The following is a 26,431-nucleotide window of genomic DNA, read 5'->3' as shown; positions in this document are numbered from 1 at the left end:
TTAATGCAGAACTTTTCAGGGGCAGTACACTGATATTCCTGATTTCATGCACGTATCCCTGAAAAGGTTTTTGATTAATTACGTACTTCTTTGCACCAGTTGGTTCTTTCAGGATGTACATATTTTTTATCTTTATTGCCAGTTAATTACTACATTCTGTTGAGGGAATTATTTACAGCAACATTTTTTAGTTTACAGCAACATTTTTCAGAAACATAAACTATAGAAATTCTTTAATTTTTAGTGTTATGCTTTTAAAATTATAGAGACTGTTAATGTTTTCTATACCTAAGAGTTTGCTTAAGAGAACCCTATTTAACAACACTATGTCAAGTAAGCAACTAGCATTGTAATGAATTCTATAGATATATTTTTTCAAAGATAAGATTAGCTTATCAGTTTATGCTAACAAAGATACTTAGAAAAAAATATATAAGAAATTTTTTTTAAATTAAGATTTTAAGAATGTGTTAAACTGGGGGTTTGAATAAGCTTTATTTAAAGTTGTTACATAGATAAATTTTATCTTCCATTGCTCTCCTTGTCTTTCTTATAGTCATTTTCTCTCAATTGTGGACACTTGTATCAAATTCTATAAAGCCATTCACATGAAGGTACACTTGACTGAAGAGTCACTAAATATTTATTGAACATCTCCCCACTGACCTAACACTATGCTTGGAATAAGATTTCCCTCTTTGATCTTCAGTTATCCCCCAAAATATTGGCATTATCAGCACACTTATAAAGAATAGAAGATCTCAGACCAACTAAATTGTGATCTTCTTTTTTTTTTATGAGATGGAGTCTTGCTCTCACTCTGTCACCCAGCCTACAGTACAACAGCATAGTCTTGGCTTATTGCAACCTATATCTCCCAGATTCAAGTGATTCTCCTGCCTCAGCCTCCCAAGTGGCTGGGAATACAGATTGTGCCATGACGCCTGGCTAATTTTTGTATTTTTAGTAGAGATAGGTTTCACCATGTTGGGCAGGCCGGTCTTGAGCTCTCAACCTCAGGTGATCCACCCACCTCAGCCTCCCAAAGTGCTGGGATTATAGGCGTGAGACACTGTACTGGGTGTAATCTTCATTTTAACATAATTCCTGAGTGACTTTTAAGCACATTAAAATTTGAGACACAATGGTCTAGAGCAGTAATTCTTAAACCTTAACTTAATCAGATTCACCTTAGGGGTTTGTTATGGGCCTATACTTGACGAATCTCTGGTCCAGAAGCTATAAAAGATGCCCAAAGTGATTTTTGTCTTTAAGAATTGTATCATATAGCTGAGAAGAACATTTATCACACATCAAGGACAGCTCAGGCTGACATATGGTGGGTACCCCTCTGGGATGAAGATACCAGAAGAAGAAACCGGCAGTATCCCTTACCATTCTTCAGCTGCCACAGATGATCCCCAGGCAAGAAGGGTCTGGAGTGAACCTCCAGCAGTCCTACAGCAGAGGGGCCTGTGGTGCAAAGGAAAACTAAAAAACAGAAAGAAATAACTTCAACATCAACAAAAGGAAGTCCACTCAGAAACCCCATCCGAAGTTCACCAACTACAAAGACCACAGGTGGATAAATCCACAAAGATGGGAAGAAATCAGTGCAAAAAGAATGAAAACACCAAAAACCAGAACACCTCTCCCCCTCCAAGGGATCACAACTCCTCACCAGCAAAGGAACAAAGCTGGATGGAGAATGAATCTGATGAATTGACAGAAAAAAGCTTCAGAAAGTGGGTAATAACAAACTTGTCTGAGCTAAAAGATCATGTCCTAACCCAATGCAAAGAAACTAAGAACCTTGAAAAAAGGTTAGATGAAATGCTAACGAGAGTAACCAGCTTAGAGAAGAACATAAATGACTTGATGGAGCTGAAAAACACAGCAGGAGAACTTCATGAAGCATACACAAGTTTCAATAGCCTAATTGACCAAGCAGAAGAAAGGATATCAGAGATTGAAGATTAACTCAATGAAATAAAATGAGAAGGCAAGATTAGAGAAAAAAGAGTAAAAAGAAACTAACAAAGCCTCCAAGAAATATGGGATTATGTGGAAAGACCGAATCTACATTTGATAGGTGTACCTGAATGTGACAGAGAGAATGAATCCAAGCTGGAAAATACTCTTCAGGATATTATCCAGGAAAACTTACCCAACCTATCAAGGTAGGCTAATATCCAAGTCCAGGAAATACAGAGAACATCATAAAGATATTCCTCAAGAAGAGCAACCCCAAGGAACATAATCATCAGATTCACCAGGGTTGAAATGAGGGAAAAAATGCTAAGGGCAGCCAGAGAAAAAGGTCGGGTTACCCACAAAGGAAGCCCATCAGACTCACAGCGGATCTCTCCACAGAAACCCTACAATCCAGAAGAGAGTAGGGGCCAATATTCAACATCCTTAAAGAAAAGACTTTTCAACCCATAATTTCATATCCATCCAAACTAAGCTTTTTAAGCAAAGGAGAAATAAAATCCTTTATGAACAAGCAATTGCTGAGAAATTTCATCACCACCAGGCCTGCCTTACAAGAGGTCCTGAAAGAAGCACTGAACATAGAAAGAAACAACCAGTACCAGTACTCCAAAAACGTACCAAATGGTAAGAACATCGACACCATGAAGAAACTGCATCAACTAACAGGCAAAAAAAAAAAAAAGCATCAAAATGGCAGGAGCAAATTCACACATTACAATATTAACCTTAAATGTGAATGGGCTAAATGCCCAATCAAAAGACACAGACTGGCAAATTGGATAAAAAGTGAAGACCCATCGTTGTGCTGTATTCAGGAAACCCATCTCACATGCAAGTACACACATAGACTCAAAATAAAGGGATGGAGGAAGATATACCAAGGAAATGGAGAGCAAAGAAAAAGCAGGAGTTGCAATCCTAGTCTTTGATAAAATAGACTTTAACCCAACAAACATCAAAGGAGACAAATAAGGTCATTACATAATGGTAAAAGGTTCAATGCAACAAGAAAAGCTAACTATCCTAAACACATATGCACCCAAAAAGGAGTACCCAGATACATAAAGCAAGTACTTAATGACCTACAAAGAGACTTAGACTCCCATACAATAATAGTGGAAGATTGTAGCACTCCACTGTCAATTAAATTAGACAGATCAAAGAGACAGAAAATTCACAAGGATATCCAGAACTTGAACTCAGATCTGGACCAGCAAATCTAACAGACATTTACAGAACTCTCAACCCCAAATCAACAGAATATACGTTCTTCTCAGCACCACATCACTTCTACTCTAAAACTGACCACATAATTGAAAGTAAATCACTCCTCAGCAAATGCAAAAGAACAAAAAACATAACAGTCTCTTAGACCACAGTGCAATCAAATTAGAACTCAGGATTAAGAAACTAACTCAGAATCACACAACTTCATGGAAACTGAACAACTGGCTCTTGAATGTTGACTGGATAAACAATGAAATGAAGACAGAAATAAAGATACTCTTTGAACCAACAAGAATGAAGACATAATGTACCAAAATATCTGGGACACATTTACAGCAGTGTCTAGAGGGAAATTTATAGCAATAAATGACCACATTAGAAGTGAAGAAAGATCTAAAATCGACACCCTATCATCTAAATTGAAAGAGCTAGAGGAGCAAGATCAAAAAAACTCAAAAGCTAGCAGAAGACAAGAAATAACAAGGATCAGAGCAGAACTGAAGGAGATAGAGATACAAAAAAACCTTCAAAAATCAATAAATCTAGGAGTTGGTTTTTTGAAAAGATCAACAAAATAGGCAGACCCCTAGCCAGATTAACAAAAAGAAAAGAGAGAAGAGTCAAATAGATGCAATAAAAAACAATAAAGGGGATATCACCAATGATTCCACAGAAATACAAACTACCATCAGAGATTACTATAAACAACTCTATGCACATAAACCAGCAAACCTTGCAGTAATGGATAAATTCCTGGACACATGCACCCTCCCAAGCCTAAACCAGGAAGAAGTCGAAACCTTGAATAGACGAATAACAAGGGCTGCTTTGAATAGACGAATAACAAGGGCTGAAGTTGAGACAGCAATTAATAGCCTACCACCCAAAAAAGTCCAGGTCTGGATGGGTTCACAGCCAAATTCTACCAGACTTACAAAGAGGAGCTGGTACCACTCCTTCTGAAAGTATTCCAAACAATACAAAAAGAGGGAATCCTTCTCAAACCATTTTAAGAGACCAACATCATCCTGCTACCAAAACCCGGCAGAGACTCAACAGAAGAAGAAAACATCAGGCCAATATCCATGATGAACGTAGATGCAAAAATCTTCAATAAAATACTGGCAAACCAATTGCAACAGCACATCATGATGAAGTAGGCTTCAACCTGGGGATGCAAGGTTGGTTCAACATACACAAGTCTATAAACATAATCCACCACATAAACAGAACCAAAGACAAAAACCACACGATTATCTCAATTGATGCAGAGAACGCCTTTGACAAAATTCAACAGCCGTTTATGCTAAAAACTCTCAATAAACTAGGTATCAACAGAACATATCTTAAAAGTTATTTATGATAATCTCACAGGCAATATCACACTAAAAGGGCAAAAACTGGAAACATTCCCTTTGAAATCTGGCACTAGACAAGGATGCCCTCTCTCACCACTCCTATTCAATATAGTATTGGAAGTTCTAGCCAGAGCAATCAGGCAAGAAAAAGAAATAAATGGTATTCAATTAGGAAAGGAAGAAGTCAAATTGTCTCTACTTGCAGACAACATGATTGTATATTTAGAAGACCCCATTGTTTCAGCCCCAAATCTCCTTAAACGGATAAGCAACTTGAGCAAATTCTCATGATACAAAATCAATGTGCAGAATCACAAGCATTCCTATACACCAATAACAGACTAACAGAGAGCCAAATCAAGAGTGAACTCCCATTCACAATTGCTACAAAGAGAATAAAATACCTAGGAATACAACAAAGACATGATGTAAAGGACCTCTTCAAGGAGAACTACAAACCACTGCTCAACGAAATAAGAGAGGACATAAACAGATGGAGAAACATTCCATGCTCATGGTTAGGAAGAATCAAAATCATGAAAATGGCCAAATGGCCCAAAGTAATTTATAGATTCAATGCTATCCCCATCAAGCTACCAATGACCCTCTTCACAGAATTAGAAAAAACCACCTTAAACTTCCTATGGAACCAAAAGTAAGCCTGCATAGCCGAGACAATCCTAAGCAAAAAGCACAAAGTTGGAGGCATCACGCTACCTGACTTCAAACTATACTACAAGGCTACAGCAAACAAAACAGCATGGTACTGGTACCAAAACAGATATACAGACCAATGGAACAGAACAGAGGCCTCGGAGGCAATGCCACACATCTACAACCATTAGACAAAACTGAAAAACACAAGCAATGGGGAAATGATTCCCTGTGCAGAAAACAGAAACTGGAATCCTTCCTGATACCTTACATTAAAATTAACTCCAGATGGATTAAACACTTTAACATAAGACCTAACACCATAAAAACCCTAGAAGAAAACCTAGGCAAAACCATTCAGGACATAGGCATAGGCAAGGACTTCATGACTAAAACACCAAAAGCATTGGCAACAAAAGGCAAAATAGACAAATGGGACCTAATCAAACTCCACAGCTTCTGTACAGCAAAAGAAACAATCATTAGAGTGAACCAGCAACCAACAGAATGGGAAAAAAATTTTGCAATCTACCCATCTGACAAAGGGCTAATATCCAGAATCTACAAAGAACTGAAGCAGATTTACAAGAAAAACAAACAAACCCATTCAAAAGTGGGTGAAGGACATGAACAGTTTTCAAAAGAAGACATATATGAGGCCAAGAAACATATGAAAAAATGCTCATCACTGGTCATTAGAGAAATGCAAATCAAAACTACATTGAGACACCATCTCACACCAGTTAGAATGGTGATCGTTACAAAATCTGGAGACAACAGATGCTGGAGAGGATGTGGAGAAATAGGAACACTTTTACACTGTTGATGGGAGTATAAATTAGTTCAACCATTGTGGAAGACAGTCTGGCGATTCCTCAAGGACCTAGAAATAGAAATTCCATTTGACCCAGCGATCCCATTACTGGGTATATACCCAAAGGATTATAAATAGTTCTATTATAAAGACACATGCACACATATGTTCATTGTGGCACTGCTTACAATAGCAAAGACCTGGAACCAACCCAAATGCCCATCAATGATAGACTGGACAAGGAAAATGTGGCACATATACACCATGGAATACTATGCAGCCATAAAAAACTATGAGTTTGCATCCTTTATAGGGACATGGATGAACCTAGAAACCATCATTCTCAGCAAACTGACACAAGAACAGAAAATCAGACACTGCATGTTCTCACTCATAGGTGGGTGCTGAACAATGAGAACACATGGATACAGGGAGGGGAGCATCACACACTGGGGTCTGCTGGGGGGACTAGCGGAGGGGCAGCAGGGTTTAGGGAGCTTGGGGAGGGATAACATGGGGAGAAATGCCAGATATAGGTGATGGGGGGTGGAGGCAGCAAAACACATTGCCATGTGTGTACCTATGCAAAAATCCTGCATGATCTGCACATGTACCCCAGAACCTAAAATACAAAAAAATATATATTTTAAAACAAGAAAGCAGCAAAGTCAGAAATTGTGAATAAAATACTTATATCACAATGTTCTTGATTCCCGGTTCAGTCCATAATCATTTCTTTCTGGGGCACCAGTCATGGACCAGCAGAAGCTGGCTCAGAGCCAACATTTCTGTTTAATGAGTTTTGATATAAAATTAATCTAGCATTTGTAAGTATGGAAAATGTAGGAAGACCTTATAAAGTAAAATACTTATAGTAAATTCTTGGTAATTAAAAGTAAAAGGATTCTGCAAGGATGCACATTGAAGAACTCGTATCTATTAGGAAATGGAAATGGGAGATTTGAGCAAAGGAGAGTTTTCTATAATTCCTTTCATCAGTTTTGTTTGGATTTTTATAGAAATAAGTCATTATTTTTAAATTTAAAAATTAATAAAGATTTTTCAAAGCTAAAAAAAGAAAATTTATCTCACATCAAATAATTAGGGATCAACTGAATGCCTATCTGTGTGACTTTGACTTTCTCTTTCATGAAGGGGAAGATTAATATGGTATTAGATTGTCAGGAAAAATTCTATTATCTGAGAAAGTTGTGATACCACAGATGGAAGGGAGAAAGGTGGAAAGTATGGCAAATTTTTAAGAGACGAAGATATGTTTAAAAAGGCTGATAGGCCATCAAAGAAAGTGCATAACACTGGCAGCTGGAACTACATGACTGTAGCGCAGCTAAAGCTACGATTAACAGTCTGTAAGCATCTTGAGAGCAGGAACCTCACCTTGTTCACTTTTCTATTTTCAGTACTCATGATATTCCTGACGCACAGTAGGTGCTCAATTGATTTCTGTGGACATAATGGATAAATCAATTTAGATGTGATCCTAAAGCCATATCCTTTATAAATATTTCCACTCAGACGCATTTGATCTTTGAAAGAAGACCACAGCCATAACCAAAAGGATTAACCCAGAATCAGAAATCTTTAATAGTGAATTTTCAGATCCCAAAGGAGCCAGAAGAAAAATACTTTTGGTGGAAGATATTTAACTTATGACACAGCCTATAATGAAGCTAGTATATAGGAAATCTACATACATGCATTGTAATTGGTTTTTGAAAATTGCTTGTTATTCATTATCTTAGAAAACATATTGTTAGAAATCTTAAATGCCTCTAAACCCCTTTTAAAATGAAATTGAATTTTATTATTTTCCCATTCTCATTCTCAAAATGTACTAGGTACTACTGTATGCAAAGTATCCTCTATGCAAAGAAAAACCTATTTATTGTAGGAATTTTTATAGAGAGAAACATGCTATCTAGCCAGTTCTTCTATAACCAGCTATTATATCTCTCGATTTCCAGTCTTTCTTTCTGGAGCCCAGTTTATACACACAATGTTGAATTTGTTTTAATGTTACCACACACAAAGAGAATTTATCTACAATAAACTGAAATCTGTGTCAGATATTCTATTTGTTATCTAATCCTTTGATCTTAAGGTAATATTTTACTGACTTTGTGATCTTGTGATATGATGTGATACTATATCTGGGTCATTCAAAGTATCTAAATGATAAGCCAATATGTGATTCAGCTTACAAAAGACTAGAAAAAGAGGTAAAATGAATAGAGAATCATAGCATCTTCTCTTATTGACACGTCAGATGAATCACACAAACAATTTTAAAAAGCCACCTTTTATTTATGTGCTTCTTCCATATGTATCATGTTTTACTATTTTATTTCATTTTTAATTGTACTTTAGGTTCTGGGGTACATGTGCAGATCATGCAGGATTGTTGCATAGGTACACACATGGCAATGTGGTTTACTGCCTCCATCCCCCCGTCACCTACATCTGACATTTCTCCCCATGTTATCCCTCCCCAACCTCCCCGGAACTGCTGTCCCTCCCTTGGCCCCCCCAACAGACCCCAGTGTGTGATGCTCCCATCCCTGTGTCCATGTGTTCTCATTGTTCAACACCCATCTATGAGTGAGAACATGTGGTGTTTGATTTTCTGTTCTTGTGTCAGTTTACTGAGAATTATGGTTTCCAGATTCATCCATGACCCTACAAAGGACACAAACTCCTCATTTTTTATGGCTGCATAGTATTCCATGGTGTATATGTGCCACATTTTCCCTGTCCAGTCTATTGTCAATGAGCATTTGGGTTGGTTCCAGGTCTTTGCTATTGTAAACAGTGTTGCTATGAACACATGTGTGCATGTGTCTTTATTACAGAATGATTTATAATCCTTTGGGTATATACCCAGTATTGGGATTGCTGGGTCAAATGGAATTTCTATTTCTAGGTCCTTGAGGAATCACCACACTGTCTTACACAATGGTTGAACTAGTTTGCACTCCCACCAACAGTGTAAAAGTGTTCCTATTTCTCCGCATCCTCTCCAGCATCTGTTGTCTCCAGATTTTTTAATGATTGCCATTCTAACTAGCATGAGGTGGTATCTCAATGCAGTTTTGATTTGCATTTCTCTAATAATCAGTGACGATAAGCATTTTTTCATATGTTTCTTGGCCCCATATATGTCTTCTTTTGAAAACTGTTCATATCCTTCACCCATTTTTGGATGGGTTTATTTGTTTTTTTCTTGTAAATCTGTTTTAGTTCCTTTTACATTCTGGATATTAGCCCTTTGTCACATGGGTAGATTGCAAAAATGTTTTCCCATTCTGTTGGTTGCTAGTTCACTCTAATAATTGTTTCTTTTGCTGTACAGAAGCTCTGGAGTTTAATTAGGTCCCATTTGTCTATTTTGGCTTTTGTTGCCAATGCTTTTGGTGTTTTAGTCATGAAGTCCTTGCCTATGCCTATGTCCTGAATGGTTTTGCCTAGGTTTTCTTCTAGGGTTTTTATGGTGTTAGGTCTTATGTTTAAGTTTTTAATCCATTGGAGTTAATTTTAGTGTAAGTTGTCAGGAAGGGGTCCAGTTTCTGCTTTCTGCACATTGCTAGCCAGTTTTCCCAGCAGCACTTATTAAACAGGAAATCCTTTCCCCATTGCTTCTTTTTTTCAGGTTTGTCAAAGATCATAGGGTTGTAGATGTGTGGTGTTACCTCAAGGGCCTCTGTTCTGTTCCATTTGGTCTATATCTCTGTTTTGGTACCACTATCATGCTGTTTTGATTACTGTAGCCTTGTAGTATAGTTTGAAATCAGGTAGCGTGATGCCTTCAGCTTTGTTCTTTTTGCTTAGGATTGTCTTGGCTATGCGGGCTCTCTTTTGGTTCCATATGAAGTTTAATGTGGTTTTTTCCAGTTCTGTGAAGAAGGTCATTGGTAGCTTGATGGGGATAGCATTGAATCCATAAATTACTTTGGGCAGTATGGCCATTTTCATGATGTTGATTCTTTCTAACCATGAGCATGGAATGTTTCTCCATCTGTTTGTGTCCTCTCTTATTTCATTGAGCAGGGGTCTGTAGTTTTCCTTGAAGAGGTCCCTTACATCCTTTGTTAGTTGTATTCTTAGGTATTTTATTATCTTTGTAGCAATTGTGAATGGGAATTTGCTCATGATTTGTCTCCCTGTTAGTCTGTTATTGGTGTATAGAAATGCTTGTGATTTCTGCATATTGATTTTGTATCCTGAGACTTTGCTGAAATTGCTTATCAGTTTAAGGAGATTTGGGGCTGATAAGATCTTCTAAATATACAATCATGTTATCTGCAAACAGAAACAATTTGACTTCCTCCTATCCTAATTGAATACCCTTTTTTTATTGTTTTTTCTTGCCTAATTGCTCTGGCTAGAACTTCCAATACTATATTGAATAGGAGTGGTGAGAAAGGGCATCCTTGTCTAGTGCTGGATTTCAAAGGCAATGCCTCCAGTTTTTGCCCATTTAGTATGTAATTAGCTGTAGGTTTGTCATAAATAGCTTTTATTGTTTTGAGATATGTTATTTCAATACCTAGTTCATTGAGAGTTTTTATCATAAAGAGCTGTTGAATTTTGTCAAAGGCCTTCTTTGCATCTATTGAGATAATCATGTGGTTTTTGTCTTTGGTTCTGTTTATGCAGTGGATTACATTTATAGACTTGCATATGTTAAACAAGCCTCGCATCCCTGGAATGAAACTGACTTGATCATGATGGACAAGTTTATTGATGTGCTGTTGCAGTTGGTATGCCAGTATTTTATTAAAGATTTTTGCATCTACGTTCATCATGGACATTGGCCTGAGGTTTTCTTTTTTGGTTGAGTATCTGCTGGACTTCAGTATCAGGATGATGTTGGTCTCATAAAATGACTTGGGAAGGATTCCCTCTTTTTGTATTGTTTGGAATAGTTTCAGAAGGAATGTTACCAGCTCCACTTTATATGTCTGGTAGAATTCAGCTGTGAACCCATCCAGACCTGGTCTTTTTTGGTTGGTAGGCTATTAATTGCTGCCTCAACTTCAGCCCTTATTATTGGTTTATTCAGGGTTTCAACTTCTTCCTGGTTTAGGCTTGAGAGGGTGCAAGTGTCCAGGAATTTATCCATTTCTTCCAGGTTTACTGGTTTATGTGCATAGAGTTGTTTATAGTAATCTCTATGGAATCAGTGGTGATATCCCCTTTATCATTTTTTTTTGCATCTATTTCATTCTTCTCTCTTTTCTTTTTTATTAATCTGGCTAGCAGTCGATTAGGTTGATCTCTTCAAAAAAACTAGCTCCTGGATTTATTGATTTTTTTGAAGGGTTTTTTGTGTCTCTATCTCCTTCAGTTCTGCTCTGACCTTAGTTATTTCTTGTCTTCTGCTAGCTTTTGAGATTTTTTGATCTCCTTTATGAGGTGTCTCTTTGCGTATATGGGTGTCAGGAAGCTGCTTGAGGAAACAGTCTGTTCCTTATAGGAGCTCAAGTGCTGTGCTGGGGGTTCCGTTGTTCCATGCAGAGCTGCTGCAGCAGAACTCATAGCTGCCTCTTTTCCCAGGTGTTCTGCCCTGCATGGAGTAGTCTAGTCAGTCTTCCAGCAGAGGCATTGCTGAGCTGCCACAGGCTCTGCCCAGCTGCTGTGTGAACTGCCTTGGTAGTGGTGAACTGGCTCAGTAGTGGTGGTCGCCATTCCCCACACTGAGCTAGACCACCCTGGGTCCAGCTGTGCTTGCTGTGACACTCTCAATCCAGAGTGTTTCAGATTGCTTGCTTTGTGGGGGTGGTACCCACCGAGACAGATTGCCTGGCTCTCTATCTCTGCCCCCTACCTTTCAGTTGAATGGGTGGCTCTGTCTCCCAGGTGTTCCAGGCGCCAGTTGAAATGGCCACCCAAATTTGTGTGAGTTTCTGTGCACCAGCCCAGCACCAGCTGAAACCGCCATGCTGAAAACTCATGGAGCTTTTCGGCCTGGGAATCTCCTGTTCTGTGGGCAGTGGAAATTTGTTTGGAAATGCACTGGGCACTCACCCTCTGCATTGTTCTTGCTGGGAACTACACTCCAGAGCTGTTCCTATTCTGCCATCTTGGATCTTACCCATGCTTTACTATTTTATAAGCCTGCTGTAGCATATAAACAACCTGTGTAAAAATTCAATTAAACTTAAATCTCTTTTTATGGGTTTCTGAATGGGTAAACAGCTTTTTTCTCTACCCTGTTATAATCAGGCAGTTTTAACACTTATAAACACCTACCATAAAATCCCCACATAAGTATGAATGAATATTTCCTGCTCCCTTCTGAACTAGGCTCCCCCATTCCTATTGCTTGGGAGCAATTACCAGAAAAAGCTGGGGCTCTTAAATACTTTATTTGGCAAAAATGAGAAAAAAATTTTAAAACTATGGAAAATAAAACTAGCCTAGGGCAGCTAACCCTAACTGTTTTCTATAAAAGGATGACATTAATCATAGATTCACTTAGATTAGCATTTTCTTTTCAAAATGTAAACACCCTTGTGAAGGTTATGTGACTATTTGATAAATGCATATTAGTATAACTTGTTTAGCCCAAATGCTTTCCTTTTAATGATGGTCAAAGTGAATTGCACTCAGCATTGGGAGTTTTGACTAGGTTAAGAAAGCCAGGTAACCATGGTATATGGGGTCACTGGGGCCATGGGAATCAAATATTAATAGCACATTGCAGTGAAGTACTTCCTAGGGAACAGAAACACTAAGGATTGGGACTAGATGGCAAGAGAGAGGTGTACAAAGCAAGGTGAGGCCAAAATTAAATTTCATGTGTTTCTAAATTTCATTTTGTTAATACAAACATAGGAAAATGAACTTTTTTGTTTTCTCCTTCACATGCTCCAAAGACCTTCTCTCTCTGGACTCAGAAATGTGGTTAGTATTCCATTAAAAAATTGTCTTGTCTATCTTTGGTTGGGAAGTTTGTAAGTGTTCAATCAACTTGAACTTTTATTTCTTAACAACATGCCTATTCTCTATCTTAACTACTTTAAGTACAAAAAGCTCCCTTTCCACAGTACTTTTCATTCACAATATAATAAAATCATATACATGGAGGCTGGAAAGACAGTTGTCTGGATGTACATACATTTAGAAACTTCAAGCCCCCATGACAACTGTAAGAATTATAATCATAAACATCTAATTATAAAGTTGGGCCCTATCATTGGTTTTTGATCACTGCCCAAGGTCACCAGAATAGTGTGATGTTTCCAGTCTAAGCTCTGCGGTCATAAAAAGTTTCAAACTTTTAAGAAAGATTAAAATCAGTTCCATTGCTTTGAAAGTTAGTTTACCAGAAGCCAATTGTACATGAGATAAGTTTTCTTCCCACTACCTCACCCCACTCCCATCCCTGAAATACACTGAACCAATCATTTTACTCAAAGAGGTAGTAGTGATATTGAAAACTGTCTTAACACCAGGGGAAAACTAGGTACAAACTTTGTTCCTCTAAAAATCAGAAGCTCATTTTGAACCATGTTAGATGAACCCACTACACCATACAGAATGTCTTGCATATGGCTTATTGCTATTGCCTACTGAGTTTAGCTGAATTGAAGAAACTGAGAAAACCCATTCTTGCTGTGTTTGACTTAAACAGAAAGAAAACTATGAGCATTCATTCAAAGATCCCAGAGCTCAGAAAACAACTATCTGCTGTGTAGAGTGTATAGATATAAATATGATATATTTAAAGTGTGAAATACAACATATACAGTCGTGCTTCACTTAACTATGAAGATACATCTGAAGAAATGCAGTTAGGTGATTTCATCATTGTGTAAACATTATAGAGTGTATTTGTGCAAACCTAGATAGTATAGCCGACCATACACCTAGGCTACATAGTATAGCCTATTGCTCCTAGGATATAAACTTGTACAGCATGCTACTGTTCTGTAGGAATACTATAGGCAATTATAACACAATGATAAGTATTTGTGCATCTAAGTATATCTAAATATAGAAAATATACAATAAAATACCATATTATACTCTTACAGAACTACCATTGTATATGTGGTCCATCATTGATCACTGTTGCTGTTATGTGGCCCATGACAGTGATATATATTTTAAGTATAAAATCAGAGTAGCAAATACAACTAAAAATTCTCTATCTTAGAGATTATTTCTGGTTTACCAAGCAGCCTTCAAACTGTATGTGCAAATCACATAATTAATTTAGCCAGCTGGCCATTTGAGCTGTCTCTTCTAGTTTTGACAGGCTAGACCAAATAATTTTTCTGAGAAACATTTCCACTGGCATGTTCTGTGCCTTTTTTTTTTTTTTTTTTAAGAGAGAGTCTCACTTTGTCACCCAGGCTGGAGTGCAGTGGCACGATCTCAGCTCACTGAAAAGTCTGCTTCCAGGTTCAAGTGATTCTCCTGCCTCAGCCCCGCAGGTAGCCAGGACTTCAGGTGCGTGCCACAATGCTCGGTTAATATTTTTGTATTTTCAGTAGAGACAGGGTTTTGCCATGTTGGCCAGGCTGGTCTCAAGCTCTTGACCTCAAATGATCCACACACCTGGGCCTCCCAAAGTGTTGGGATTATGGGCATGAGCCACCATACCCAGCCACTCTATACATTTTTTAAAAAAGCTATTTGCTTGTTTGTATGAAAACAGACTGAATATTATATTAGAATATCATTTGATATGGAAGTTTGCAGGACACATAATTAAATCATATAAGTATGCTACAGAAATACATGATTACATACCACACAGACACACACACACACACACACACACACACACACACACACGGAAGGAGAGAGAGAGATAGAGGGGGAGCATATTTTAATGTGGCTGAGGTTTAGAACTACCATAGCCAGTTTCAGAAACACACATTATGCTTCAGCGTTGAGTATGCTGGGAACATGATATTCCCAAGAGAAATGTATTTAGCTTCCAAATGATCCATTAAGTAATTTATAAAGTATAAGAAGTATTTCCAACTACTGTTTTAGCAAAGATTTTAGTACTGTACTTGTAGGTGAGCTCAAAAGACACTAGTGTATAACTATAATAAAAGTGTTATTTTCCAGGACCTTTTGCCAAGGTCATTTATATTTTATTTTGTTAACCATACTTTGAAGGATTACCCAGGATTTTTGCTTTATGCACTTATTTCCCTCTCTTCAGGAAAGAGGCTAATACCTCATGTATCCACATATTCCTTTTCACCTAATCCTAAGCATGTATCAGAGCTAACCATAAACTCATCTACTATTTTGGGGAGTCACTAGGTATAAAAGATAGTAAGAATGATTCAAACTGCCAACATTTAAAATCATCTCCAGATCATTTATGTGAATTCTTTGGAGGTAATTAGTAATAACTTTTTATTTTAAAAAATATTTGTCTTTATTATCAACTAAATCTTAAACATTACTTCAAGGTTGTTAGAATTTTGTAATTTGACCCAACATTTTCTTATCCATCTGGGGAATCCCAAGGAACAAACTACTTTTTGTTATTAAAAGTGACTGGAAATTCCCTCCTTCAAAAAATCACAAATCTCCATTTAGCTAAGGCTAAAAGAATTTCAATATTATTTACTTAAAATAAAAATGACAAAGGCTTAGTGAGTCTTATACAATAATAAATTGCCAGAAGTGTTATTATATGCAAACTGGCTTTTAAACATAGGAAGATGGCCTTTAGACATCTTCCTGTCTAGTTGCTTTTTCTTCTCTATTCCCTGTTTCAGAACAATACTTCTACTTCAGTTACCCAAATCAAAAACTTGGGAGTCTGCCATCTCCCTTAGACCTGCCCACATTTCATCTTCAGGTACCATCGTTTCTATCTGCTAAATATTTCTGGAATGTATTCACTAACACAATGGCTATTCAGGTCTTCATTGACTCTTACCTGGGCTACTCCTCCAATTTGCTCTGTCTCCAGGCTTTCTACCTTTCAGGTATTCTCCACATATTAGCCAGAATAGTCTTTCTAAAATAAGTCCCATCACTTTTCTTTTTTGCTAAACAACTATTAAAGGATTGTCACATAATCCTTATAAAAGCCAAATGTCTTAATATGACATAAGGCTCTGTAACCCTGCCTCCTTCCACATACTCCAGTCTCATCTCTTGGCTCAATTTACTCATTTTACCTCTTCTTCCAACTGTATTTCCTTGATTTCTTTAAATTGAGTTAGATGGCCTATAAAACAAAACAAAGCAAAAATGCTAATAGTGGAGTGACACCAACCAGATGGCACAATAGAAAGCCCTGGATCCCTTTCCACAAACAAACTGATTGAATTACAATACAAGTACAACTTATCCTTATGAGAAATCCAGAACTGATTGAAAGGTTCCTGCACCCTGGGAAAATGTGAAACCAGACTCCCTGAAGCCAGTAGAGAGATTGGGGACATTTTCTTAACAGAGTCCCTGCCTTGCTGTGGTACAAAGTTCTGCGATCAGAAAGAGACTCCTAGATATCAGTTTCATCTAAGGGAGGAAGTAGTTGGTTCACATATCCAGCACTTCAACTTTTCTGGGGGGTTTCTGCAGATGAATAGCTTCTATCTTGCCAGCCCTTGAAGCTCTGACTATTCCAGCACAGTCTGGCCACCCAGGGGAAATAGAAATGGCAACTTGGGCTAGTAAACACTATAGACCCTCCTCCCTGCTCAGCACAGGGCAAGTAGACAAAAGCATCCCACTTCTCAGCTTCCCTCTGGGGAGAGTTGATCCATGGTTCAAACATTCCAACTTCTCCAAGGCTACTCAAGGAACTGTCATCTAACTTGCAAGTCTTGGAGCTCTGATAAGTCTGGTCAGTCTAGCTAATCAGGGAGAACAGAGATGGTAGTTTAGACTGTAAATGCCATAGCTTCTTGTCACTAGCTCAGTACTGTACTAGTGGACAAAATCATCTCCTGTATACTTCCTTCCGAGGAGGTAAAAAGTTTGTATAAGCCCTTAGAATCTCTGGCCAAGATGACTGGTGGGTATCTTCTCCCATATGAGGCCAGGTCATGAAGACTCAGAGAGGTGCTTGTTTTGCCTAATGCACAGACAACAACACAGAGAAGAAGAAAGAAGAAAGAAGAAAGAAGAAGAAGAAAGAAGAAGAAGAAGAAGAGGAAGAAGAGAAGAAGAAGAAGAGAAGAAGAAAGAAGAAGGAAGAAGAAGAAGAAAAAAAAAGAAGAAAGAAGAAGAAGAAAAAGAAGACAGAAGAAGAAGAAGAAGAAGAATCATCAAGCAAAGATGTTCCAAACAAAGCAACAAGATAAATTTCCAGAAACCAGCTTTATTAGCTAGCTCACAGAGAATTCAAAATATCTGTCATAAAAATATTCACTGAGGTCAAGAAAACAATGCATGATAAAAGTAACAATTTTAACAAATAGATAGAAAATATAAAAAATACCAAACAGAAATTATGGAGCTAAAAAGGACAATAATTGAACTGAAAAAAATGCAAGTGGAGGGTTTCAACAGCAGACTACATCAAACAGATGAAAGGATCAGTAAGTCTGAAGACAGATTAAAAACGAGGGGAAAAAAGAGTAAAGAAAATGTAAGGAACTTATGGGACACCATCAAGCAGTTCAATATATACATTATGGGGTCCAAGAAGAAGAGAGAAAGCAAGAAAGAACCAGAGAACTCATTCAAAGAAATAATGGCTGACAAATGCCAAAATCTGAGGAAGAAAATGGATTTCTATATCCAAGAGGCCAAAGAGACACCAAATAAGACAAACATAAATAAATCCATATTAAGACATATTGGCCAGGTGCAGTGGCTCATGCCTGTAATCCCAGCACTTTGGCAGGCCAAGATGGGTGGATCATGAGATCAGAAGTTCCAGACTAGCCAGGCCAAGATGCTGAAACCTGTCTCTACTAAATATACAAAAATTAGCCAGGCGTGGTGGCATGCACCTGTAATCCCAGCTACTTGGGAGTCTGAGGCAGAAAAATTGCTTGAACCCAGGAGGCAGAGGTTGCAGTAAGCCCAGATTATGCCACTGTACTCCAGTCTGGGTGACAGAGCAAGACTCTGTCAAAAAAAAAAAAAAAAAAAAAAAAGACGTGTTATCATCAAATTGTCAAAAACCAAAAACCAAGATGGAGAGAATTTTGAAAGTAGTGCAAGAAAACCAACTTGTCATGGACAAGGGAAACCCCAGAAGAATATCAGATTTTTATCAGAAACCTTGAAAGCCATAAGAAAGTGAGATTATATAATCCAACTGTTAAAAGAAGAAAAAAGAAAAACACTACAACTGTTAACCAGGAATACTATACTCAGCAAAACTGTTTTTCAATAATAAAGGAGAGATAAACCCTTTCTCAGACAACCAAAAGCTAAAGGAGGATAATTATCACTTAATCTGCCTTACAAGAAGTGCTATAAGGCATTCTTATATTTGAAAGAAAAGGATGCTAAACAACAACACAAAAACATATGAAAGTATAAAACTCACTAATAAAAGTAAATATATAGACAAATGCAAAACACTATGATACTGTAATGATGGTGGGTAAGTCATTTTTAATTCTAAATAGAGGTAAAAGATAAAAATAATAATAAAAGAGGAAAATTTCTATTTTCTCTCTATTCTACTGTACTATTCACACAGGACACTTTTGACACCAGATGTAGGTTTCCCACACCAAGTAATTCTGACACTAACTGCCTGGAGTTAGCACAAACCCCACAGGCTAAGGGCTCAGTCTCACAAGACTACCTATTCCCTTCCCATTTCAGATGCAGATCATAAGTGTGGTTCTCCAGGTAACTGAATACTTCTATCTGACTTGACTACAAATCCGAGGTTCCCACGACCCCCCTCCTCAGACTTCATGATTTGCTAAATAAGCTCACAAAACACAGGAAAACAGTTTTTTTTTCCTACTAGATTACTAGTTTATTACAAAAGATATATTAAAGAATACAAATGAACAGCCAGATGAAGAAATATATAGGGTGAAGTCTAGGAGGATCTCAAACACAGGAGTTTCTGTTCCCATGGAGTTTTGGGGTGTGCCACGCTGCTTGCACATAATGTGTTCTTGTTCACCAACCAGGGTTATTATGTAGGCTTCAATTTGTAGTTATGATTGATTGAATCATTGGCTATTGGTGATTAAGTCAATCTCTAGTTCCTCTTCCATTTTCAGAGGTTGGAGTGGAGATAAAAGTTCCTAGTCTCTACTCACATTGGTTTCTCTGATAACTATCACTCATCTTGTAGTTATCTAAGGGCTGGCTAAAACCCACTCAATTAACATAAACTCAGTTGTGGTTGAAAGGGCCTGTCATGAATAATAAAAACACTTCTTTTACCTTTATTACTCTGGAGCTATATAAGAAGCCAAGGGGAAAAAACCAAATATTTTAACAAAAGATGCTTAGGAAATTGCAAAGGTTTTAAAAGCCATGAGCCAGGAACTGTAGACAAAGCTCAAAGCATGTATCTAATATTATATCATAAAAACTATAAATAAAAAATATGTTAAAGATATACAATATGAATAGAGGTAAATTGTGACAACAATAACATAAATTGGAAAAGGAGAAGTTAAAGTACGGAGGTTTTGTATGTAATTGAACTTACTTGTTATTGGCTGAAAATAGACTGTTACAATTATGAGATAATTTACATAAGCCTCATGGTAACCATAGAAAAAAATATCTATGAATGTTTCTTTCAAAAAAGAAAGGAACCAAAGCATAGCACTACAAAAAAAAAAAAAAAAAAAAATCAACAAAAAACAAACGAAAATGGTAAGAGGGAGAAAAAAGACAAAAGAACTACAAAACTAACAAAAGACCCAGCAAATGGCTATCGTAAATTATTTTCAATCAATAGTTATTTTAAATGTAAATGAATTAATATCCTCAGTTCAATGTTGTTGAATGAATAAAAAAGAAATCTTACTCCATGTCATTCATAAGAAATTCACTTTAGCTCTAAGAACACACATAAGCTGAAAATGAAGGAATGGAAAAATATATTCCATAAAAATTGTGACCAAAGGAGAGCAGAAGTGGCTATATTTGTCAAACAAAATAGACTTTAATTCAAAAAAGTTTACAAGACAATGAAGGCTACTATGTAACAATAAAAGGATCAATTCACCAAGACACTATAACAAATATATATGCACTCAACATCAGAGCACTTAAACATATAAAGCAAACACTGACAAAACTGAAAAGAGAAATCAAAGCAATACAATCATAGTAGGAGACTTCAACCAGTTTTGTTAATAGTTTAATAATCCAGACAGAAGATCAAAAGACTTGAATAACACTATAGACCAAATGGAACAAATATACACAGAATATTCCACTCAACAAGCATTCTTTCTAAGTGCACATGGATCTTTCTCCAGTATAGATCACATGTTAAGTCCCAAAACAATTCTTAACAAATTTAAGAATACTGAAATTATACCAAGTATCTTTTCTGACCACAATGGAATGATATGAGACATCAATAGCAAAAGGAAGACTAGAAAAACTACAAATATTTGGAAATTAAATAACACACTCTTGAAAAACCATTTGGTCAAAGAGAAAAAATAGAACATATCTCGAGATAAACAAAAATGAAAACACAACATACCAAACCCTATACAGCAAAAATATTAATAAAAGGGAAGTTTATAACAATAATATATACAATTAAAAAAGGAAAGATCTCAAATAAACAACTTAATTTTATACCTCTATGAACTAGAAAAAGAAGCATAAACTAAACTCAAAGTTAGCAGAAGAAAGGAAATAATTAAGATTAAACCAGAAACAAGCAAAATCGAGAATAAAAAATGAAACTAATCATTGTTTTTTTTAAACAAATGAATAAAATCAACAAACTCTTAGCTAGACTAGGAAAAATAGAAAGAAGACTCAAATAAATAAAATTAGATGAAAGAAGTTACCTTACAACCAATGCCATAGAAATAAAAAGGATTATAAGAGACTACTACAAACAATTATACACCAACCAATTGAAAAACCTGGAAGAAATAGATAAATTCTTAGAAACAGAAATCCTACAAACATTACATCATGAGGAAATAGAAAGTCTGGACAGATCTATAATTAGCACAAAAAAAATCAGTAATCAAAAATCTCCCAAAAAAGAGAGCCCATGACCAGACAGCTTCACTGCTGAATTCTACCAAACATTCAAAGAAGCATTAATGGCAATCCTTCTCAAACTCTCCCAAAAAATTGAAAGAGAGAGGACTTCCAAACTTATTTTATGAAGCCAGCATTATCCTGATACCAAAGTCAGATAAAAACACCATGAGCACACAAAAAATTAAAATCCAATATCCATAATTAATATAAATGCAAAAATCCTCCACAAAATACTTGAAAAGTGAATCCAACAGCACATTAAGATGATCATACATAATAACTAAGTGGGAATTATCCCTGGGGGTCAAGGTTGGGTCAACATTTGAAAATTAATTAATGTGACACCCTATAATAACAAAATATTTTAAAATTACACAATTTGTCAAAATAAATGCAGAAAAAGCATTTGACAAAATTATTCAAACCCCTTTCATAATAAAAGTTCTCAACAAGCTAGGAAATTCCCTAAACATAATAAAGTCCATATGGAAAAACCTCACAGCAAACATTATACTTGATGTTAAAAAACAAATCTTCTTAATCTAAGACCAGGAACAAGGCAAGAATGTCCACTCTCATCACTTCTACTCACCATAGTACTGAAAATTCTAACCAGAGCTATTAGGCAAGAAAAAGAAATAAAATGTACCCAAACCAGAACGGAAGTAAAATTTTCCCTGTTTGCAGATAGCATAATTTTTGTCTTAGTTTGTTTAAGCTATGATAACAAAACACCAGAAGCTGAGTAGTTTATATGTAGCAGAAATTCATCTTTCACAGTCCTGAAGACTGGAAAGTCTAAGATCAAGGTGCCAGCAAAGTCAGTGTCTACTGAAGTCCTGCCTTCTCCTGTATGGCAGCTTCTCTACCCTTACATGATGGAAGGGCAAGCAAGCTTTCTCAGGTCTCTTTTATAAGGGCACTAATCCCATTCTTAAAGGCCTCATCTTTATGATCTTATCCCCTCACAGAGGCCCCATCTCTTAATATCACCACCTCTGAATAAGGTACAATCTCATTTACAGTGGCACCTAAAAGAATAAAATACTGGGAATAAACTTTGTAAAAGGGGTGAAAGACTCATATACTAAAAATTTCAAAACTTTGATGACAAAAAGGAACTTAATAAAACACAAGCAAATAGACATCTTGTGTTAACAGATTGGAAGATTTAATATTGTTGAAATCTCCATGCTACCCATAAATTTTGATAAGGATTTTATTGAATCTATAAAGGCTATAGATAAAGGTTATAGCCTTTATAGATTCAATAAAATCCTTATCAAAATTCCAGTGGCATTTTTTTACAGAAATAGAAAAAAAGATACTAAAATTCTTATGAAACTGCAAAAGACCATGAATAGCCAACTCAATCTTTAGAAAGAACAAAACAAACCTAAAGATACCACACTTTCTGATTTCAAAGTGTACCACAAAGATACAGTAATAAAAACAGGCTTATAAACCAGAAAATCATTCTATGCATTGATGGTCAACTGATCTTCAATAAGGTGTAAGAAACACACAACGGGGGAAAAATAATCTCTTTAATAAATGATGTTGGAAAAACTGGATATCCGCATGCAAGAGAATGAAATTAATTAGACCTTTATCTTATACCATACACAAAAATAAATTCAAAATGGACTAAACACTTAGATGTAAAACCTGAAACTGTAATATTCTTAGAGGAAAACAGAGAGAAAAAACTTCATGGCATTGACATTGGCAATTATTTTATAGCTATTAAAGAACAGTCAATAAAAAACATAAACAAACAAGCAGAATTACATCAAACTAAAAAGCTTCTGCACAGAAAAGGTAACAATCAACAGAGTGAAAAGGTAATATGACACAGGAAAAATTTTTGAAAACTTTATATATAATGAGGTTGATATACAAAAAATATAAGGAAATTTTATAATTCAAGAGTAAATAAGCTAATAACCTGATTTTAAAAAATGAACAGGCTGGGCACAGTGGCTCACACCTATAATCCCAGCACATTGGGAGGCTAAGGTGGGCGGATCACCTAAGGTCAGGAGTTCCAAGATTAACCTGACCAACATGGGAAAACCCCGTCTCTACCAAAAACACAAAAATTAGCCAGGCATGGTGGGCCATATCTATAATCCCAGCTACTTGGGAGGCTGAGGCAGGAGAATCACTTGAACCCAGGAGGCAGACGATGCAGTGAGCTGAGTCATGACACTACATTCCAGCCTGGGCAACAGAGCAAGACTCCATCTCAAAAATATATATACATATACACACATATATATATATATATACACACACACATATAAATGATTAAAATGAACAAATAACTTACATAGACATTTCTTCAAAGGAGACCTATGAATGGCAAACAGGTATATGAAAAGATGCTCAATATCAGGGAAATGCAAATCAAAACCACAATGAGATAACAGTTCATACCTGTCAAGATGGCTATTACCGAAACAAAACAAAACAAGAGATATCAGGTGTTTGTAACAATGTGAAGAAATTGGAACCCTTGCACACTGTTGATGGGAATGCAAAATGGTACAGCTGCTATGCTACTAAAGATAGTATGGGGGACCGGGTGCAGTGGCTCATGCCTGTAATCCCAGCACTTTGGGAGGCCGAGGCGGGCAGGTCACGAGGTCAGGAGATTGAGACCATCCTGGCTAACACCGTGAAACCCCCTGCTTCTACTAAATATACAATAAATTAGCCGGGTGTGGTGGCACAAGCCTGTGGTCCCAGCTACTCAGGAGGTTGAGGTAGGAGAATTGCTTGGACCCAAGAGGTGGAGGTCGCGGTGAGTGAGATTGAGCCACTGCACTCCAGCCTGGTTGACAGTGAGACTTCATCTCAAAAAAAAAAAACAAAAAACAAATCAAAAAAACAGATAGTATGGACATCCCTCAAAAGATTAAAAATGGAACCACCCTATGGTCCAGTAATCCCACTTCTGGGCGTTTATCCAAAAGAACGGAAACCAGGGTCTTGAAGTATGAGCACTCCTTTGTTCATTACTGTACTATTCACAATAACCAGAATGTGGAAACAACTTAAATGCCCATCCACAGATGAATGGACAAAGAAACCATGGTATATACATATGATGAAATACTGTTCAGCCTTAAAGTAAAGGAAATTCTGCAATATGCAACAGCATGACTAAACCTTGAAGACACTATGCCAAGTAAAGTAAGCCAGACACAGAAAGACTAATACTGCATGATTTCACTTATGTGTGGTATTTAAAACAGTCAAATTTATAAAAATCAAAAAGTACAATGGTGAGCAGCAGGAGGTGGAAAGAAGAGGAAGTGGGGTCTTACTAATAAATGGGCCTACAGTTTCAGTTAAGCAAGATGAATAATCTCTAGAGTTCTTATGTGTAACATTGTACCAGTAGTCAAAAATAACATATTGTACACTTAGAAGTTTATTTAAAGAGTAGATCTTATGTTAAGTGTTCTCACCACAAAAAGTTAAAAAATTTTAAAGGAACACTAATAGCTTGCTATACTTACTTTCCTGACCTAACATGAGTCATGTTTTTTGATAACTGTTTAATATTTTGATTCCTCTGACATACTATAGAAGTTACATGAGAGAAAGGATTGTGTCTGTCTTTGTTGAAAACTGTATCCTCAGCTACTAGCACTGAGCTTGACAAAACATAAGTGCTCTATAGGCTGTAGCTGAATGAATGAGTAGGGCAAACAAACAAAAAAGAGGGCACAACCAGTTAGGGAGTAGGAGTATTTGATGTCAATACAGTAGACCAAGAGTGATTTCTTTATTAGCCAAAAACTCAAGCAAATAAGGAAAACATCCAATACACAAATGTGCAAAGAACAAGAAAAATATTTCACAAAAGTAGAAATGGGGCTCAGTAAAAAATATATGGACAACTGTTTAGCCCCACTTTAGTCAAATACCCTCTGCATGTAAAATTACTTTCAGATTTAATTTTGTTTTCCACTGCAAGGCAATAGTAGCAGCTTAACAAGGGTGTGGGAAAAGGATTAAAAAAAAAATTTCACAATTTCTATGCGAAGTGCAAATTGGTCCAAATTTTTTTAAGCAAATTAGTTAACATGTAATCTGAACAGTTTAACCAACACAACTGGTAAATTTCAATTTTTAAAAAAGTATTCAACAGACTATACTGTGTAAAATATCTCCTCTGGTTATATGATATAATTTTTATGAGGATGATTAAGAAACAATTGAAAAATATGCTTATCATATGTGAAAAAATAAGAAAATAAAATTTTAAAGACAGTGTCATTAAATATATAAAAAGCTATAATTAGGTAGTTTTGAAGTTTTGGGGGAAAAACATTATTAAAAACTATGAAGAGGGAAAAAAGCTGAAAACATTTTTAACTAACAAATCAAAACTAATTAGTTCAATGAAAATAGAACTTGTGCCTGAATTATCTTTAAATTCCCACTTTACTTATTATATGAGCTGGTCTAATCATTATACCTTTGTTATAAAGAAATAAAAATACTTTCCATTGCCCTTACTTTTGCTATTTTGATAGGTGTTTTGGGAGGAATTAGAGAAAGGAATAGTCACAATGACTCAAAACTATGCCATGTATGTGCGCTTCCTTTGTTTGCATGTTTTACTTATTATTCTTAAGAGGATACTAACTCAAATTCTTTTGGAATAGCCAGTATCATAAAAACATCAAGTGTGTTTCTTACAAAAGCATTCCTATAATTCATAAAGAAAAAATTTAATAGCTGGAAACGTCTGTGTTGTTACATAGTATAAAATAGGCTATTGCTTATCCCCAAGCAAATGGATACAACAGATTGATAGGAAACCTAGCTACCAAATTACAAAACCATAGAAAAATCTCAAAATGCAATTTCAAAGGAGCCAATTGTATAAAAGCAGACATCAAGATGGAATTAATTATGCAAGGGATTTAATGGGGGAAACACCTGTGAGAGAAAATAAAAGAAGAAGTAACAGGAAGAGGCTTGGAGAGCTGTCAGACCATGCAGGTCTAACTCCAGTGAAGGAAGAAGAGAAGGATGAAAGCTTAAGTAGGAAATATCTTAGACTACAATGCAATTCTAAGAAAGTTCAGCAAAGTTGCTGAGGAGTCCCTGAGCTAAAGTCTCCCACCAGAGGAATCCTTTGTCTCCCACCAATGGCCTTGTCTTAGTATTTCTACCATGTTCAAAC

The sequence above is a fragment of the Aotus nancymaae genome, unplaced genomic scaffold (genome assembly GCF_030222135.1).
Source record: "Aotus nancymaae isolate 86718 unplaced genomic scaffold, 86718_ANA_hifiasm-v0.15.2.pri h1tg000016l, whole genome shotgun sequence".
Taxonomy (NCBI): domain Eukaryota; kingdom Metazoa; phylum Chordata; class Mammalia; order Primates; family Aotidae; genus Aotus; species Aotus nancymaae.
This window is presented reverse-complemented; position numbering follows the sequence as displayed.